This window comes from Diadema antillarum, unplaced genomic scaffold (assembly GCF_040938485.1).
Source record: "Diadema antillarum isolate AM-2024a unplaced genomic scaffold, OU_Dant_1.0 scf00000057, whole genome shotgun sequence".
Classification (NCBI taxonomy): domain Eukaryota; kingdom Metazoa; phylum Echinodermata; class Echinoidea; order Diadematoida; family Diadematidae; genus Diadema; species Diadema antillarum.
Genome location: NW_027270946.1, coordinates 2,102,837 through 2,120,730, shown reverse-complemented (window position 1 = coordinate 2,120,730; position 17,894 = coordinate 2,102,837). Strand labels below are relative to the sequence as shown.

The 17,894-nt window shown below is 38.3% G+C and overlaps 1 pseudogene; it reads left to right on the top strand.

Annotated features, from left to right (window-relative positions):
- The window catches only part of LOC139715857 (anti-apoptotic protein NR13-like), a 44,425-nt pseudogene that overhangs the window by 19,530 nt on the left and 7,001 nt on the right, over positions 1–17,894 (top strand).

Below are 17,894 nucleotides of genomic sequence, written 5' to 3'. Positions count from 1 at the left end.
TAGATTATGTGAAGAACAGAAATACAAATTGAAAAAAAAAAAAGAATATCCTTGGCAAGAACTGATATCAATCAGCAGGACTATGAAACATAAAGTTAGAGAAAAGATGAAGCATTGTAAGGAAATTGGAATTTCTATTTGACATTAAATGGATTTTCTGAAATTTGTAAAAGTCATGAATTTTGTGGGGTTTTATTTCAAAAGATAAAGCAGGGTCCCTTGTTTAATGGAATATGCTGTGCATTAGATTACAGTATTGAATTGTGTAGATTATTATGTGCAAGTTATAGGTCTAGTTCTTCCTACAGTTCTTAGAATGTGGAATATTTGCCATGTATCTGAAATCCCTGGATCAGCTTTGATGGTTGCATTTATGTCGGTCAGGTCTTCTTGGTTATATACGGTAGGTCAGTAGTTCAATGCTAGATTTAAAAAAAAAAAATCTTTTGTGCTTTGGAAAAGAAATGTACAGTAGATGGATCTTGTGTATATTGCAGATTTTTTTTTTCATCATCAAAGTAAGGTAGAAGAGGATTTAATTTCACCTTTAGGCATGATGAAGTTTTTGTTAAATAAACTACCAAAATGCATCATGGGTACAAGTTAGGACATTTTTCAATTGCCCCCTAGGACCACTGGGCCAATGTTATTGTCAAACCATGTATGATCAGATAATTCTGCATCCTGTTATCTAAAAAGCTAGGTTATAGGCCTATATGGTAAGCAGGTAAGGTATTGGAAGTCACATAGCAGAGGAGTTTTCAATTCATGCCTGAGTTACTTGCAAGCAATTGTAAACATATACTCTTGTTATCATGGTCATGTGTTGCAGGTTTCAACACAAGTTATAATGTCTCTATTCTTGACTGTGGGGGCGCTGTGGCATACTGGATAAGACTGGTCCAAGTTTGAGTCCCGTCAAGGGCCTACAGTACACCCTTGGGCAAGATGTTTTTACCCACCATGACACTCTGGACCTAGGTGTATAAAGGGGTACCTGGTAATGCTAGGGTAATAACCATGGCAGGGCCCTCAGGTAGAGTATAGAGGTGGGCAACTCCCTACAAGTACACATAGGTACAGCAGTGGCAACACTGAAGAAGCTACTGTATCCCAGATGAAGGAGACCATATTATTATTATTATTATGCACATTAGGAGCACTGTAGTCAAACTTTTCTATCTGTGTCATTTCACTTCAAATATTTCACATTTTTCAGTTTTGTTTGAGTGGCCTTTCTGATCAGAAATGAAAGTGAAAATGTGGCCACTGCTAATAAAAATAGCCTTGGTGAAGGTTGACAAGTGCTCGGCCAGACACACACAGGTACACAATGGCAGACAGAGGCATAGAATTCGCATATTTCCCTATTGTTTCTGGTGCATAGTTGTGGTGTGCTAATCCCCCTGCAAGGACTATTGACTTCTGGGCCCTGTAAACCACAGGTTGACCTCTATCCCACCACAGATTCTGAAGTACAGCCCCAGCCCCCCTGTGGTTGGTAACAGCATGAGTGCCTGGAAAGTTGGATAGTCTCTGTCACAAACTTTCAAAAGTGCTGTTTTCGTTGCATGATCAAGACCCCCCCTCCCTCCCGTTGCTGTCAAACCATAAATTTTTGAGTGTGTGAAACTTTCGCAAATTTCGAGAGGAGCCAGGATTTGCAAAAGTAGTATGCGTGCACAAATCTTTGTCAAAAAAACAATGCATTGAATGCCAGTCACCATTTTGCCGCATAAGAAGCTGTTGGTTGCAATTCATGAAAGTTTCAGGGTGCAAATGTTTCTGGTTTTACAGTAGTGGGAACTTAATGATGTCCAATTAAAGCCCTTTTCTCACCTGGTTTTCCTAGCCCTGTACTACCCGTAGCCCCTTTTCACACTAGCATACTTACATTGTAGTACCATACTATTGACGCAATGAGGGCTAAGAAAAATGGTGCCTGTTCTCATTTACTATCATCAATCCCAGACTATGAAGGCTTCTCAGTTCACCAAGCCAAAGAAGGACAGTCCACAAACAGAAGATGTAGGTCCTACAGGTAGCTAGCTATGGCGGTATTGTGTGTAAATGAAGTACAAAAGACCTATCGTGTGACATAAACATGCACACCTATCAAAGTAATGTAACAATTAACTTTTTGTAAAACAATTTTCATCGTTTAGTTTTTTGTTTTTTTTTCATTTTTGTCGAGCCCACCAGAGGTGCGGGGAGACTAGGGGATCGCCTGCGGTGTCTGTCCATCTGTTGTCCGTCCATAACGCTACAAAAACTTGAATAACTCTCTCCCGAGCGCCTTAATTTCAAGCAAACTTGGAGGGAAGAGTGGTTATACAAATTTTACCAAACATGAAGGTCTTCTCAAGGTCAAAGGTCACAGACAGGGGTCAATGAACTTATAGGGCCCAATGTTAAGTTTTTACAGGGCGTTTCGAATATGGCTCATAACTTTTCATGTATATGTCCATTTGTGACCAAACTTGGATGGTAGATGTCCCTTGGGGATTTGAAGGTCATCACAAGGTCAAGTTCACAGACAAGGGTTCAACAAACTTTTAGGCCCAATGTTAAGTTTCGACTGGCTCATAACTTTTGACCCCTACACACGTCAGTTTGTGACCAGACTTTTGACGTAGGCCTATATGCCCGTTGGGGAGTTGAAGGTCACCACGAGTTCAAAGGTCACAGACAGGGTTCAACAAACTTTTAGGGCCCAATGTTAAGTTTTTACAGCGCGTTTCGATTATGGCTCATAACTTTTGATCCCTACTTATGTCCGTTTGTGATCAAACTTGGCTGGTAATTGTCCCTTGGGAAGTTGTAGGGCACCATAAGGTCAAAGTTCATAGGCGGGGTCAATGAACTTCCAGGAGTTAGAAAAACATTAATTTCTTCTACGCGAATGGGCGAGACACATTTTGGCACTTGCCTTGTTTTTTTTTTTTTACATCGTGATCACAGTAAAGAATTGAACATTCATTGTCATCTTTCTTCGGACGGGTTGCAGCACTACCTAAAGCAAGTTTTTTTCGTTGACTTCCTTAGCGGTGTACTCTTTCTGTGTTCAACACAACAAATTTGTGCTGAGCACAGCAATTGCAGTGCTAACCCTACCAATTTGCAGTGCTAGATTACATTGGTTGAGCTAGCCCACTTTCAAAAATACCAGTAAGAACTGAAGCAATGCTAAGCTTAACGCTGCGAAATTGGTGGGGCTAAAGGGGAGCCTTAGCCCCACCAATTGCCAGGACTAAGCAAAATTTTTCCCAAAGAGTAAAAATCTTAACCCGTTGAGGACGAGTCCCGAGTATACTCGGGCAGCTGTCTATGGGAAATGCGTGTTGTAGCAAAATTAAACCGTCCTCAACGGGTTAACTGAGCTTTCAAGTCTCTGATTTGGCAGAATGCTATCTTAAAAGTTAAAACTTGAGTGTAGTGCTGATTCTCATTGCCCGAATTTCAAAATTTTGGTTGTGATGAGGGTCGCATCTTTTTGATTCAACATTCTCACTGTAAAAAAATTTCTAAACTTTGGGGCCACGATTATTTGCAAAGAACTGATCCAGGCTTGTTGTGAATGATATCCTTGCTAGTCTACGTCACAAGGCAAATTCAGTATACCGCGGCAGGCCACACCTGGTATTAAAGAATGGCATGGATCAACACACATGCTGCTTTGTGGGATATAAAATTTTGATTTTTTTTGTTGCTACGGTCACCGTTTTTACTGCACAGCTTTGCGTCTTTCTCAAAAAAAAGAAAGTATTTAACAAGATAATGATAATGAATAAAAATGAATTTAAAAAAAAAATCACACCAAGTATTTCGATTTGTCTCTCAACCCAAATCAACTTATTTTTTTTGTTCTCACTGTAAACATTTCAAAATTTAGGTCGCGATCCTGGTCGTGACCTGAAATAGTGCATTATTTTGAATGCAGTGAGAACAATACTTGTACTTACTTAAAATTGCACAACAGTCTTCATATCCTGACAGAAGGATAGACAAGCCTTTGTGACGGTTGATTTATTTTCACCCATATGGAGATGCATACAGTAGATACCTAGATCTCATTTGATGCAGAGATTTTGTTTAGCATGGTCAAGTTCAACCTTGTCTCAAATCCAGATAACACCTCATTAATGCATATTGGATCAGGGTGACATATTCAGTGAGGGCCTTACCCTGGATCACAAGGCCATGGTACTACTGGTACTTGAGGTATCACAAGGCTGTGATACATTAGAGATGAATGCATAATCAGTCATTTGGAACAAAACTGTGCCAGCTCTCTGGCAACGTAAATCTTTGCGACTGATATATATACATCTGATATATCTAAAACCTTGCCTCTTCATTAGTGGTGCTATGCTACAGGTACTTCTACTACTGCTGCTTCTACTACCGTATGTCCCCAAAAGAATTACAACGGGACCCTACGCAATGATAACTGTAAAAATAGTGAATCAGTCAATTTCAGGATACGAAACTATAACTCATCGCCCACATCTTACAGAAAACCCCATTTGATTTGCTTCTGTGGTAAAAGAGAAATGAGGAATTTTGTAGAGCATGTCAGGAATCTCTTCCCTCCAAGTTCTGTCTACTGAGTATTGTTTTCACACACAAGTGCATCCAAGTACTAAACTCGGAAGAATCAGACTCATGACATGCTTTACAACAATCCACATTTCTCTGTGACCGCTTAACCAAATTGAATGGGGTTTTCTGCAAAATGGAGCTAAGATGTTATATGTTAAGACCCTGAAGTAGCATATATAGACAGTTTAATCATATTGGGTGTTATCAATGCGAAAATCGGATTGGAGTTTTATGCCTCCGCCAATGAAGTGGCCGGAGGCATTATGTTTTCGGGTCGTCCGTCCGTACGTCCGTCTGTCCCGTTTTGTTTTTGTCGATATCTCAAGAACCGTGTGGTGGTTTTACATCAAACTTGGTATGAGGATATATCCTGGGGGGATAATACTCTATTTGGATTTTAGGGTCACGGGGTCAAAGGTCAAAGGTCACAGGTTATTTTGTGAAAAAAAGGTTGAAAATTCATGTTTTTCTCCATATCTCGCAAATGGTTCAAGGTATCTTCATGGAACGTAGTATATATGCTTGTCCCAATGGGCAGTGATTATCTAGGGAAGTTGGGGGTCATGATTCAAAGGTCAGGGGTCAAAGGTCAAGGTCAACTCCTCAAAATATCACTACTTTCCTTATATTTATGCAATGCCTGAAGGGTTTTTTTTTTTAACTTGATGTATATGTATTACCCAATATATATTCTGTGGGAAGTTTCTTGCCAAAAGGTCAAAGGTCAAAAGGTCAAAGGTCAAGTGAAAGTGCTGAATTGCACTTTTTCCTCCATATCTCAAAAGTAACTCAAGGTATCATCATGAAACTTACATATTTATGCATGCTCAACCTAACAGTGATTCTCTTTGGAACTGTGAGGTCAAAGGTCAAAGGCCAGGTTTAGATAATGCTATTTTCCCATTTGATACTGAAATTATACTTTTTCTCAATACCTTGAAAATTACTCAATGCATAAACTTATAAAAGGGTCAAAAGTCAAGTAAAAATCATCAGTTCCCCAAATACCTGCACTCTGACATTTTAATCATTCATCCAATTGAACCTAGTTCTAGGAAAGTGAACATTCAGCACATTTGTATCAAACCTGTCATTTTAATATTTTGCCAGTTGTGTGAAACTGTCATCACACATTGTCAAGACATTGTACTATAGACCTATTAGGAGAACCATGCATTATAGCGGAGGCATATCAGTCGCCGTAGCGATATATCTATTTTTTTTTTTGACATACTGTACTAGGGCCTACTTATGATACTGTATGTATGAGTGTACCACCTCTACTGTCACTTCTTCTATTGCCATTTCTTCTGTTTTGAATTCCCAAAGTATAATGAACTGTAAATTCACACCATGTTTGTCTCGGCTTTAATGATGAAGAGAGTTAAATCAAACGTTTGTAGAGGTTTCATCAAACTCATACCTAACATGAGAAAATCAAAAGCAAATTTCAAGTTACGTTTTGTGTCAGACAGTGACATGAGGAGCAACCTCATGCGTTGTATGTACAAATTAGATGAAAATCATTTGTAACCATCAATTCTGTAATTTTCCATTCATTTTGAGTCTGATATTGAAAAGCATGTAGTCATTCTGTGTTTGTGAATTATTTTATCCTTATAGCCTGCTTTACTGCAAGTTCTAGTACCTTCTTTTATTTCCGTTTCTAATAAATTGGTTTTCACTATCAGTTGATAGAGGGCCTACTATTATCATCTTCTGTTGCTGGCAAGAGCTGATTGCTGTGTATTTGTGTGTTCACTGACATCCCCAAACTGATTACATCCTGTAGCTCTCTACGCCACACCAGATGTCCAGTAGACAATTACTGGACTAAAATAGAAAGCAATTCAATTTATACGAATGGTCCTGGAACCTTTCTTCTTATCCCTCCCCTTCCAACCCTCTACTCAATTACCCCCACTCCCACCCTTATGATCTTGGTGTGTTAATAAAACACAGGCATAGAAAGATTTTTTTTTTTTTTTTGTGGGGGGGGGGGGGGGGAGAAGTTTGCTGTGAATACATGTAGGCGACTTTGTTTACCACAGTGAAAGAAAGGCAAAGATATTAGCTATTAAAGCCTCTTGCGTAGCTGCAACATTCAAGAAGTCTATCATTCAAGATGTTTGAGTCAGCATTACTTATAGATTTCTTGTCAACTGGCAAAATCAAAACAAATGTAGTGAATAGAAAGAACTTACAGGGTGTGTTATAGTGGTGAAATTATTATTCACTTCTAAAAATGTGACCCTGTGCAACATTTTCTTTCATATGAATTTCAGAAGAATGCAGTGTGAACAATATGGAGCTATTTCTACAATTCATATTTTGGTCTTCAAAGCAAGTGCATGAAAGTGAATGATTTTCTGATTGTCGAGAAACTGCTTTTGTTAGGTGATCCGAGTATCCTCTCGGATCACCTTCTGTATCTGTACTGAATCTTTCTTCTTTCTTTGTTTCTTTCTTTATTTCTCCTCAAAAGTTGTGCAGAGGTTAGCTCAGAAAGTGCATTGCCTCTCAATGTCAAACTTATACCATATATGTATCATGTCGCAAAGACGACAGCGCAAGTAAAAGCATAGTGATCAGTCGACCGTGACGTCACTATGACGTCATTATATGAAAACACATTTTCATTCATAACTCATTAATGGAATGGACATTTTCAATGAAATTTACGTCACATATATTTCAATTCAAGCGCATTCTACTCATATTATCAAAATTCATATTTATTATTGAAACGTGCGCGTACGCGCGCGTTGAAATATTTGTATGCTCCAATCGAGCTCAAAATCTTTTTGCACACGTTTCAGACCATTTAAAGCATTTTTTGAAAAATTGAAAAAATTGGACGGACGCGTACGCGCGCGCTCATATACGCACGCAGAGGTCATATGGAATAGAAATTTCCCGTTTTTTCACATTTATCAGATGCCTGAAATGTCAAGGAATATTTCTTCCAAGTTTCAAGTCAATCCGACTCAATATGACGTCATACGGGCCCGTCAAAGTTGAAATTCCGCGCGCGCGTCAATGGCGATATACAGTGCAACAATGCCAAAAAACCGCCAATTTTAAATCCGATTTTACTCGTCAGGATGGACGGTGACCCCCCCTTTTCTTTACATATTTTGAAAGCTGATGAGTTGTACATATCATTTCATGGGTTGGCGATACTGAGAAAATGATTAAAAGATATCAAATTTCTTAGTAAAGTAAAAAAAGTAAATTTTCAAAATGACGTCATCAAATTTCAAGTTCACTCGAGCGTACCTCACTTATCCTTTGCCAATTTTCACCCAGTTTTCAGTATGTTGTAGCTTATTAAATGTACTTTCATATTTATAATTACAAAAATTTGATTGGATGACGTCATCACCTCGTAAAAATGGATTGAAAGTATCCTTGTAAAATTTGACCAGTTTACGTGTTATCTCTATGGGAGAGCAGTTTTTCTGGAAGTGAAAATTGACATGACTATCTTTTTCGAGCACTAGCTCACTTATGCTTCGGTGAATTTCTCCCAGATGTCGATATGTTGTAGCTGAGACTTTGGGCTATCGTAAGTGTGCCCTTCATTTTTTCATACGGTGTCGGAATCACGTCCAAAAACTTGGTTGAAATTAAAGCTTATCTTCGATGTATTTTCATATTAATTTCCTTTTGCAACTTTCTTTGCAATAACTCAAGAAAAACAAGCCCTATCTACCCAATATTTCGCACATGTTTAGTTCATGTTACGTACATCATTTCATAAAATAACAATTACTTGATCGGACGCAATCTTCGGTATGTAAATTAGGGTCAAAGGTCATACATGGTTCATCCTGTATCTAAGTGAATACATGTCCTATCTCTCCCATATTTTGCACACGCAAAGATCATGTTACAAGAATCATTTCACAAAATAACTACTCTTTGCTCAGATGTCATCTTGTCTGTGCAAAGTGGGGTCAAAAGGTCATATGTACTTCTTTCTGTTTCTTCGTTATGACGTGTTATCTCTATGGGAGGGAATTTTTCTAGATGTGAAAATTGACATGATTGTCTTTATCGAGCACTAGCTCAATTACCCTTTGGTGAATTTTTCTCAGATTTTAATATGTTGTAACTTAGACTTTGCGCTATCGTTACGTGCCCTTTGTTTTTTTATATGATGTCGGGATCATGTTAAAATACTTGGTTGAAATTAAGCTTATCTTCGATGTATTGAGATATTTCTGTTTCTGCAACTTTCTTTGCAATAACTCAAGAAAAACAGCCCCTATCACCCCCATATTTTGCACATGTTTAGCTCATGTCACGTACATTATTTCATAAAATAACAACTACTTGATCGGACAACATCTTGGGTATGTAAATTAGGGTCAAAGGTCACAAATGTTTCATCCTGTATCTTGGTGAATACATGTCTTATCTTTCCCATATGTTGCACACGCAAAGATCATGTTACAAGAATCATTTCACAAAATAACCATTTTTTGCTCAGATGCCATCTATGTGTATACAGATTTGGTACCAAAGATGGCAGATATGACTCCCTTTTCTAAATGAGAATCCAAACATCACACGGCCAATGTCTCTGAACACAGATGAAACCTGTCATGGTCATGCCTATTGCGATCAGGACTTGAATCATTGATTTTTTTAAAAAAATAGGATCACCTTAATTTGTCAGTGATGACAAATTATAATCTCTAGTTACAAGTTCACGTTGTCATAAGTACCTAGAAGATGATGATACAATACAACTTTTAATAGCCATTTCAAGGAACTGAAGGAATACACAAGGATGAGGAGTGATTTGTTATTGCTCAAGTTAGAAGAACACTTTTCCATGCTTGTGGACAAACATGTATAGAAGAAATGACAGTTGCTGACAGTGGGATTGCATAGGAGGGTATCCATTACCCCTGGTACAACAACCTGTTGTCAGATGTAAAGAAAAAGTCTTTTATCTAGTTGACCTGTGATAAGCACCTTTTCATGTTTCAACATAATTGTCCAGGCTAGTAGTACAATGTGTATATATTGTATGTATGTAAAGATGTCTTTGCCCCCAAGAGTGATTACACACCCTAGATTTGTATTGCACGTATACACAGTTCATCCACATGAAGGCATCAAGCTTTGCTTCACAGATTTTAAGACGTCAAGTAATTTCTTGTAGAGTACTGAGTAACTCAGGATCATTACAGGCTTAATACTGCTGCAACCAGGGTATCGAGCAGAAAGCATGACATAATCAAAAGAAAAGACACGGAATGGACACAGTAATCTTTCCCACCCACTGGTTTTTATCCTTTCACGCTGGAAGATGATGTCATTTCTTGTTTCCATGCACAGGGAAAGATACAAACATGCTACATGCTAGTTGAATGTTGTCGTGGAAATCACTTACGTGTCTCTCTGCTCTGTTTCTCCTTGTACGCACACAGTCAGCGGGGAAGTACCTGACAAGTGCATTGATATGCATGAATGTGCACTGTGTAGGGTGGCTGGGAACATGAATGGTCTGTGCTTTGTAGTGGGGAAAATGTATCTGTCAATTCAGTGCTGATTGCACAAAAGGGTTTCTACAGGATGGCTGTATTGCGCAATAGTTGTAGATGATAGTTGTTAATGAGCGCATCTGCTCAGTCTTTATTTAGATCAACTGCTATATCGAGGATTCAGGCAGCTATTTATAAATTGTCAAAATGAGATGAATAGATCAATTCATCAAGGTTTGGCTGAAGGAGTAGGACTACTGAGCCGTTGTCTCCGCCCTCGATCAATCTTCTGTGTGTGGTAGGAAAGCAGCAATCTGTGATCATGACAAAGTCCAGTCATAGGAAAAGGGTAATGTACAACCCACAGCTGCTGTGCGCCGTGTGCCTTACTTTTAATCATCTCTTTTGAAAACTTGCAGAACCTCTTTAAATGTAGTTGCTTAGTTGATAATCACAGTCTGCACATTTTGATGCATGGTACAAGGTAGTTTGACTCAGTGTTGTGTAGTCCACTGTGGTCTATTGATGATGGCACATTTGATTTTGTACATGGGGGAACCGCATTATCACGAAGACCTAAAAAGCATTTACCTTGTTGGTTTTCTCACTGTTTCAGGGTATACAAGAACAAAGAAGTATAAAGAGATGGGATTTGCAAAATCACCATGCTATCAAAGGGTTTTGTTCTATGTGACCTCATCATACTGAGGTTCAGCTGCATAGATTTGGCCTTCATTCTCCGCTATGTATTGTTCATCATTCCCTAGAGAAATTTCCCCTCTTTATACAAAGTGTTCTCTATCATGTCTTGGTGATTTCATAACAGAAGAATGATTTCCTTCACAAAGATCTTGTTAACTCTGAAAAAAAAAATGAAATACATGAGAAAGGATAAGCATTCAAGAATTTACTGTGCAGACAGATGCCATATATAGTTACTGTGATATTATGAATATGTAATTTCAAAACTATATGATATGCAATGATACCGATTCTATTTCTGTTTCTACTTTTGATACCAATCATGCCCACTCATTTCTTTTTATGCTTTAGTTAAGATAGGACCTTATTTTGTCATCAGTTGTGAATGCTGCAATGTACAATACACTAAGAGTAATTATGCTGTAGCAATGCATTTATTATTTTGTTTTGAGTATTGCACAGAGATACTTAGATGTTGTTATTGTGACCATATATTTAATGTCATATGCAGATCAGGGTCAAAACTGCAGTCTATACTGCCTCAATATACCCTTACATATGTCAGATTTAATATGGACAGCCAAAGTTATAAGGTAACAAGGAGATACAGGGATACTTAAAACTTAGGTTGGAATCCTTCAGATAGTCTATATATAGCTAATAATTATGGTTGATTCATCATTTTAACATAATCAGGTACAGTTGTATGTAGTTCAAAATGCCAGTGACTTACAGAATTTGAGCATTTCGATATTGTAAAGGGAACTGGGAGCTGCCCTCACTGCCAAATCATTAGGATAAATAAAAGTAAATTAAATGGTCAATCAAAATTGAAAAATGAAATAGAAAACTAATTGCAAATTATACATGTGTACCATGCAAAGTAGCACACAGAGAGACCATTAATTCAACGTGAAGTGTGTGTCTGTCTTTTTGTTGATGCTAATGTTAGTCATTGGGTCTCCGTCAAGTTTGTCATGAAAATGTACACTGAAATATTGCAACTGGCAGTATTGCCCATGCACTGAAGTGTCATGATTTGTATGACATGACTGTTTTGTCAGTGGGCAAGGAGGTGCGTTACGTCACATTCATTTCCACACATAGGAGATCCGTGTAGATCATGTAGATCTCTATCAGTATTCCTCACTGATCTAGGATCGATCTAAATTCTTTGCATGCCACCATGATGAGGCCCAACTGGTGAGGAGACATGCTGTGATCGAAAAGCTAGAGATTTCTAGCACGATGACCCTATATTGGCAATGGGTTCAATGCACCCATTTGTTTACATGTATTGTACATCGCACACATTCCTGGTTACAAGTATTGCCTTCCTAGTTCCAATAGCATTGCTAGATTTAAATGAAAAGGAAAATTGTGTTCTGCTTAGAGTATCACGGTAAAACAAGAGATAATGCATGATGTATTCTTATTTTGGGGAGAGATTCTAAATGTAGATGACATGCAGTTATTACTGTCCATATCCATTCCCTGTGGATTTCTTGCATCTGCTGTTAGGCAGATTTATGATAAATTTATATAGGGCACAATACAGTACCACAGGGCTTAGCACCACCACTACCAGTCTAATCCAGTTTTGATCCCCTCTTTATGCCGTACAGAAGTGATGTATGCGAGTGCTTTGGGAGTGACACTGTTGCATGAATTTGCAAATGCACTTACACTTGTACGCTGGCCTAACGAATGGAGTGGGCATACCTTGTGTATCTGTTTGTCATCTTTCATTGGCAGGTACACAACGCTGACGTTTGCGGCATGCATTCTCCATAGAGTAATAGTCTGTGCTGATTTGGATTTTAAAGACCCGCACTTGCCCTTCTTTCTGTGAACATTGTTTGTGCTCAAAAGCATCATCGTGGAAATAGTTGAATGATTATGTACAATATTTTTGTGAATTTATGCTGAGCTGGTAGGTAATGACATACACTAGACTACACTGTACTTGTACAAGGAATGCTGACTAGCTGATATCTGTGAAATGGTTGTCTGACCAAACTAGTCAAAAGTCTGGACTCAGAGACTATATAGTGTTCTCTTCTCCAATACATCATCAGATAATAAGGCCCTTCTCCAAAGCAAAAATTTTAATTAGAAATTACACATGGCCATCTGGTTTTGCATTCACCTGCAATTGCAGGCTCAATACCCAATAGCATATCACTCTCGTGTATGTTTCAGTGTGATAGGCCGCCCTTTTGTGACAAGTTTTCAAGCAGAATATGTTGTAATATATCCCCAAATGTTTTTCATGTGGAATGTATGAAGGAGAGAATGATCTTAACTACATGTACCTGTGCAAGAAAAACATTAAAATATCCCATATCAGTGGGATACACTATGTGCATATTCCAAGGCAGAAAAGCTTTGGACTTTGTTGCACCTCGTTAACAGAAGATTACACCTCTTACATTTATCTCTCATTTTTCTCTGCTCCAGATGAATGGGAGTGACACTGCTAGGCTGGTTGAGGACTACTGCATACACAGGATACGAAAGGAGAGCATTGAACTTCCCGAATTTCAACATGTGAGCAGAGAGCCTTACGCTCCTGTTGCCGCAAGAATGAGAGAAATAGGTGAGATGTAGATGCGTAATTATGTCATCTTCCCTGGGAATCTAGGTCTAAACTTGAAGTTGAAGATGAGTTGGTTTTGGTCATGATTTGGTCATGTTGATGACATTCACCTGTGCTACTACTCTCCTCCTGTTGCTTATACTGGAGTCATTGGCACTTGGCAGCTTTAGATCTGTAACACTAATGCTACTACATGCCTACAAGGCAAACAATTTTGTTCTCCCCATGTGCAAGACATCTGTTCCCAGTAGAGCTCTCATAGTTCAACCTGTGAGCAGGAGGAGGCGTGTCATAGCACTATTGTTGCAGATCTAAGCTGCCTGTTATTCCCGAAAGGGTAACTCATTACACATCCGGTTCCCATAATTAATGGGTGAAGTTTTAACCAGTTAATGAGTTTACAAAACGTTATAGCACAATTTGCAGTTTCAATACCACTTGTCCAGCAAGTCATTGTGTTCACGGTTCTCCCAGCTGTCCTGTCACGTAACTAAAATTCTTCATAATGATTTGGACTTGAAGTAGGCTGATATTGTGTTTTCTTTAAGGAAACCTTTCGACTTGGCACCATTTCCACTTGCGTATCTGCAACATTGAAACAATTCTCGGTGGGGAGTCATTCAAGAAAAAAAAAAAATTAATTTACTGTTTTACTCAGTTGAGTTGTCTCATTCTGTGTTATCTAGTGCGTTGAAATTTTAAATGAAAAATTTTCTTGAATTACCAGTACGAAGATTTTTGTGCACTTATTGTTATTTTGTGTGTTTGTCTTCTCAATGTTTTTCGTTTGCAGTTGATACCAGACAAATTTGAAAATCATTGGACATAATACACCAAACTGAAAGTTGAAATATATACATGTAGATATATATGTGTATTTTTTGCTTGTGAACCAATTGCCTATTTTTTTTCCAATGTCTGCTTCGAGTAGGTGAAGAAATTGAACGAACAAACCCCGAATTTTTCGCTGGATGTTGCCAGGAGCTCAACATCAGCCCGACAACGGCATATGCCAAATTCAAAGACCTCGCCGACGAGCTGTTCAGAGACCAAGACAACGGATCAAAAGGTAATTGAAGTCTGGCAGCCAGTGCATCGGTCCTGTTTTCTCCTGGGTGGTTGTGGTCTAAAACTGCTCTGCTTATGACCATGATGGATTCAGTTCAGACCTTAATTTGAATGTTGCTGTCGTACCATTCTTTTTGCAGCAATCTTGTATGATTGCGTTGGAACCCACTTGTAGGTCTGGAAATGATAATTTCAGAACATTGGTTGTCTTTTTTTCCCAGCCTTCCCTAGTGATGTGATTTCTGTCTGAAAGTAACATACGGTGTTCCATGATCAAGATTAGCATACAGTATAAGCTGTTATTTTCACTAATTTCGTGATTCACAGTTGGATCCCAAATTTAACAACAAGCGAAAATGTCGCCATGCGCTAGGTTGATAATGCATTATGATAATTTTGGTGTCAAGTCGCAAAAACAACATCTCACGAAAATGTCTGTGACCTCTTCATTTGTAAGAACATGTACATCGTATGCAAAAATAACAGCTTATATGCAGTAAGTCAAATTTCAGCTCAAATTCCCCTCTGATTCAGCAGTGAGGAAGAACATGAAAAAATTTCCAAGGTTCAAGACTTCCTTCAGCTGCCCTATAACAGGAAATGAATAAATGTAGTTGATGGATGAGACATCGCACATGTGGAGTGGATGTGATATTAGTTTAAAGGAGACCTCCGAATGATTTTCAGATTTTTACATTTGAACAACCATAAATTAGTTATACTGAGGACAGAGTTTCAGAATTTACGATAGCTTGGATGAAGAATAAGGATATTTTCGAAATTTATAGCAAATTGCAATGAACAAGGATGATGACATGTATGGCAGAGTCACCATTAGAATGCATGAGTTGGGGCTCAAGGAAGCAGCACAAAAGAAAAAGGCATGTATAGATTATACACAGGTGAACTCGCAAGCAGGCAGTATTGTAATGGAATTACACTGATACATTTCTGAAATATGTGAGCCTCCTATGTCATCATCCTTGTTCAGTGTAATTTGTTAAGCATTTTTCAAAGTATTGTTTCTCTGCTCAAGAATCTATACATGGAGCTTTTGATTTATGTGCTACATGATGTGAAATTATGAAAATCGTCTGGAATTTCCCTTTAAGGTTGTAGCGTAATAATTTTATTCTAGATTGCCCACACAGTGGCTTGCAGGTAAGGGGAGAGTGCCCTTAAACCAAGGAGGGAATTCAAACTATCCCCCACTGTAGGGGCTTTGCAGCAATCAAAGCATTTGCTATCATTTTGGAGATGTTCCTCGGCCAACCCTGTGAAACGCTACAGGCAGACAGACAGACAGACAGACAGACACACACACAGACACACACACACACACACACCCACCCACACACACACACACACACATACATACGTACAAATGAAGCTGCACAAATCAGACATGAATAATGAGATGCCACTGGCCATTTGCTGTTGGTGTTGTCAAGTTTATGCAACTCTGGGCAGCTTGTGAAAAACGAAGTTTTTTTTTTTCCAAAAAAAAAAAAAAAAAATGTATATACTGTCGTAGCCTGGCAGTTGTAATGGTGATGTACATGTGTACCAGCTGATTTGCTTCACACCCGTATGGATATTGTTTGGAGTGTATAGGTACTCTTACCCTTTCTGGTACTCTGCATTGTACATGAAAGCATTGAGGTTATGTCACTGTATATCTGCAGTTGCATTGCCCTGTACATGCAGTTCGTAAGGTCTGTAGTTCTTAATCAGCAACAGCAGCGACAACAAAAAATGCATACATTTGTACAATTCTTTGATTTACAGTGCATATGTACACGAGACATTGGTGATGATTGTCCAAATACTGGTTTCCTCAAGATAGTGCCTTTCTACCACACTGTGGTACTCACAGTTTAATATAGCAGAGATATCTTTGAATGATGCCTTCATTCTTACTGGGAAGACGTCACATCCTCAGTTTATGGAAATGAGTGAGAAATAACTTCCAAGAGTTTGTCAGTTTGTTTCATATAGACGGTTACAGGATTTCATCAATTTGTTGTTGTTTTTTCTTCTTCTTTTTTTTGATAAATGGTGTCACCTTCTAGTTCAGTGCTGCATTCCACTAGTACTAGAGAATTTTTTATTTAAAAAGAATATATGTTTATCTCTTATGTTGTCTGCTCGAAGGTGTTTGCTTGTTCCGCCTGGGTTAACGAAGAAATGCAAACGGCATGGTCTCATGAACTGCATGCATGTTTTGCGGAAGATTTTATGGGGGGAATCCCCTTAGCTCTTAGTAGACTTCCCCTACTATGAAATGATGCCATAAACGTTCTTATAAAAAAAAAAGGGGGGGGGGGGGACAACAGGTGGATGGGAAACTTCTTTATATCCTTGTTAGCTTTCACTTTGCACACATAAAGTGTCACAGTGTCAAGAGTGATTAGTGTTGCTACAGACTCTGCAATACGAAGTTTCTGCTGTTTCTATAAACATCTATTAAGGATCTCTGTGGTTTCTGTGGACTCAGATCTGTTTCCAAAGATAAATCATACTTTACCGCAACAGATTTTTTTTTTTTTTTTTTTCATGAGGCTGACTGTTATTTTTGTAAACATGAATTGGTGTATGTTTGTGGTTGGGTTTTATTTCTAAAATCTAGAGCAAAGCCCTATTTACGAGGCGATCACACAAAGCCAAATTATGAACAGGATTTTGTGTTCAGAATCATAGAGGGAGAACTACCTTCAGTGGAGATAAGTCCTTTTGCGTGTCAGATGCCATTATGATTGTTAGCCAAGCAGGAACTGGGATCATATTTTGCTGACCACACTCTGACGTCCATAAAAACATATCTTAACGTGAAAGATACATGTAGATGTGACAAATGTCAAGGGAAAGAATAGGGTTACCCTATATCCTGTGTGCTTTTTATATATTTTTTAATGGTTTAATTATCATTGAAATCAATGACGACTTCTGCTGCTGCTACTGTAACTACTAGTACTACTACTATCACTACTACTACTTCTACTACTACTACTACTACTACTACTACTACTACTACTACTACTACTACTACTACTACTACTTCTACACATTTACACAGCCTCCTCCTCCTCCTCCTCCTACTACAACTTCTATTGCTACAGACTGCCTGCTACTGCTGCTGCTGTCTAATGCCTACCTATTTCTCTTGTGTAAAAGGGAGATGGAAAGGAAAGCATTATAGAGTGTTAAATTCAGGGATTTGATTACAGTGTACATTATCAATTACAAATGATAAATATGAGTTTCTTGTTAAAGTTAGAGATATATACAGGTGTATATACAGAAGGACTTGTGAGATACTGAAGGATGCATACACACTGAGAAATCAACTGAGGGACACATACCGATTAAAGTCCAGATAGACTAATGCAGATATATTGAAAAAGACCACTTCTGTTTTGCTTATA